At 51.2% G+C, this 3047-nt stretch overlaps 1 long non-coding RNA gene across 1 annotated transcript; it reads left to right on the top strand.

Annotated features, from left to right (window-relative positions):
* On the top strand, window positions 135-2765 carry LOC110256648. Its single transcript, XR_002338483.1, has 2 exons — window positions 135-524; window positions 2598-2765. It is a non-coding gene; the product is annotated as an uncharacterized LOC110256648 (long non-coding RNA).

Below are 3047 nucleotides of genomic sequence, written 5' to 3'. Positions count from 1 at the left end.
AATGGTGTTCTTGGTGGGGAAGAGGCAAACAGTCCCCACTGCAACACCCGCGTGGTGTCAAGTAACAGTCAGATTAAACAAACAGCCTCAGCAGCTATTTTTACATCCAGATCGGCCACGGGTAATAGATAACTTGGGGAGTGAGAAATTGTTTGCCTCTTAGGCGGACCCTAACCACGATTCCAACTTCCATCCAGGATGATTTTTAAAACGATTCCAGCACCGAGATTCAAATAAAAGTATCCCCGGGTGCGAAGGAAAACATTTGTTTAGGGAAGCATTACAAACACGATAGTGTGTGCCTTGGAGCCAGCGCCCAGAGGCCTGCTGATGTCCTGGGGCAGAAATAGCCTGTTTCATCATCAGCTCGGAGGACCGCAGCCTGCATTCCTCGAGTAAGGAGCCGTACTCGGCTGTGCTTTTGGAGCAAAATAACATGGCCAGCTGCAGGCTGGGGGAAGGCCAGGCTGAGGTTTCAGAGGGAGAGTTGCAGAAGGATATGAAATAATCAGGGAAGAGGCAAGGTAAGTGCCCCTTGGTGAGCCCGGCCATGGCAGGTCTGGTTGTTTGCAAGGTGCAAGTGCCAGGGGCCAGGTTCCGTTTTGCCAGGTTCGAGCTTCCCTCTCCATCTCTGGGAGGGGCCGGCCCCTCCTCAACTCCCAGATGGGCTTCCGTCTGCCTTTCCAATGGCTGCTTCCTGTCTTGGCCTGGGGTCACCGGCTCGCCAGACTGTTGCAGACCCCAAGACATCTTCCAACCCCTCTGCCTTTGCTCACATGGTCCCAGCTCCTGGGTGGCCTCTTTACCCTCCCCACGTGGGCCCCGAGAGAGTCAGCTCACTACCAGGAACACAAGAGATGAGATGCATGAGGTTTTTTTTTTTTTTTTCTTTCTTTTCAAGACCTTTTCTCAAGTCCCCCTGCCCCACGGCCTGGGGAAGCAGAGGTGTCCAGTCCCAGACAGGTGTCCTGCTCTGAGATGCCCAAAGCCCTTGGAAGTCTTACTGCACTGTACCTCTGTATCTATTTGTGGACTGGCCTCCCCCACCCCACCCCCCCGGCTCCTCATCGCCAGCAACCTCAGTCCCAGCCTCAACTCACGGCCTGACTCCAGCCTTGAACCCACTGGCGGCCAGGGTGCAGGGAACCGGGTCTAGGCGCTTCAATTCAAACAAATCAGAAAGAACCACTCCTCACTGCCCTATAGATGGAAGGGTCAGACCCCCAGCCAGCAGGCACATCTAGCCTCTCCTCCTGGGAGCCTCAAAACTTACCCATGTGCCAAGTACTTAGGACCTAGCTGTGGGGACACCTGCTCACTGACCAGCACTCAGAGGTGGTTTGAGGGAGACCCAAAGTGAACCCCTTGATTCTACCCACCCCACCTATCTCCCCTACTTGTCAAAACCAACACCAGTCAACCTGGCAGATAAAAAGAATCAACTTGAGATACGAGCCAGCATTAGAACAAAACACAACATAGGATTCGGAGCCCTGGCCCCTTGTATTTCCTAGTTACTTGACACCAGCCACATCTCTGAACTTCTCTGTGCCTCAGTTTATTCGTCTCTAAGATGGGCAGATGGCCTGTGCTCTGCGGGGTTGAAGGTCAAATGATACCCATGCACTTGGATATGTTTATATGTTGCAAAACTTTTCAAACATTCATCACTTTTCCCCCCATGATTTTGCTCCATCTTTAACCATCTGGACCATCATTTACTTTTTTTCTATAAAGAGAATTTAAATTGATTTACTTGAAAAAAATGAGAGCCTTTTAGTCGACAACAATACCTGAGAAATCATGGATTTGATGCTCTTGTTAATTTTTTTCTGATTACATGTTGGAACAAATTTATAGCTGGTTCATACACTATCTGCCTTTGACCCAAATTATTTTGTTCCAGATTTTAGGAAAGATTGCATTACTAAATCCCCCTTTATGGAGGAGTTTTCTTTGGGGCGGGAGTAACCTGAGCTAAAATGATTCAGCAGGACCCCTGATTTCCCTCACTTGCCTGCCTCCCCCTCCTCAGTATGCTTCTTTCCCAGCTTACTTTTAATTCTTCATAAGTGGAGAACATGACCTCATGTCTGGTTTAGGATCCTAGAGGCGGTAAGCTTTGCTGTGTGGCAGGCGCTGATGGTGTTTGCTTGAAGGGACTGATTGAGAAAAGAAAACCATAAGGATGGCCCAGGAAACATTCGGGGGGCAGGGCAGTGGCGAGAAGTTTTGTCAGTGATGTCAGCAGGAGGGGTTGGGGGAGGAGAGACAATAAGACACAGTTGACCCGGCAAGAGCCTGTCCTGGGAGCGGGAGCCCTCAGAGCTTGGCCTGGGACCCCATCCAGCTAGCCTGACCACAGCTGACCGCGGCAGAATCCGATTTCTCCCAGAATGTGTCTCCACCTGCCCTGTGCCAGGGACCCCATGTCTGGCTCGCTCATGGGGGTGGGGGCAGTGGCATGGACCATCCCAGGCACAAAACACAGCCTGAAAACTCAGCCCCAGCTCCACCAGGAGCTCAGGGTCTGCAGGAGTCGGAGCTGGCAACTTTCCGGGGAGACGGGCCCAGGCAAAGTGACCACTCTCTTCCAGTCCAGGAGCTGTGAGCTGCGTGGAAAGAATGTGAATGAAGACACAATTCTAAATGTAGAATCGCGGACGCTATGTGAGCTGGCTCCCTCATCGTCCAGAAAAACAAGACCCGCTTGTACGTTCTGCAAGAGCATAAATAAAGCTGTCCTCAGGTGGCGTGCTACGGTGTCCCCTCCTTGCGGTGACTTCACTGGCCCCGACTCTCCACAGAACCTCTGGAAAGTTGTGGGAGCAGCCCAGCTGCCTGACAGCGTGGGTGAAAATGGTCTTGCTCTTGTCTGGACAAGCGCGATGCTCGCTAACTTAATTTTGCAGCAGATCTGCTCTGTTTTGCATCCATATTAATTAGAAACATTCCAAAGCTGATAAGGAGGGCAAGGTGAATAGATCATTCAGGCCAGTTTCCAGTTCTGTTTGAAGTTCACTTCCCTGCAAATAACATGAGGCAAC

This window comes from Sus scrofa, chromosome 14 (assembly GCF_000003025.6).
Source record: "Sus scrofa isolate TJ Tabasco breed Duroc chromosome 14, Sscrofa11.1, whole genome shotgun sequence".
NCBI lineage: Eukaryota > Metazoa > Chordata > Mammalia > Artiodactyla > Suidae > Sus > Sus scrofa.
The sequence above is the reverse complement of the archived record's forward strand: the minus strand, read 5'-3'. Positions and strand labels throughout refer to the sequence as shown.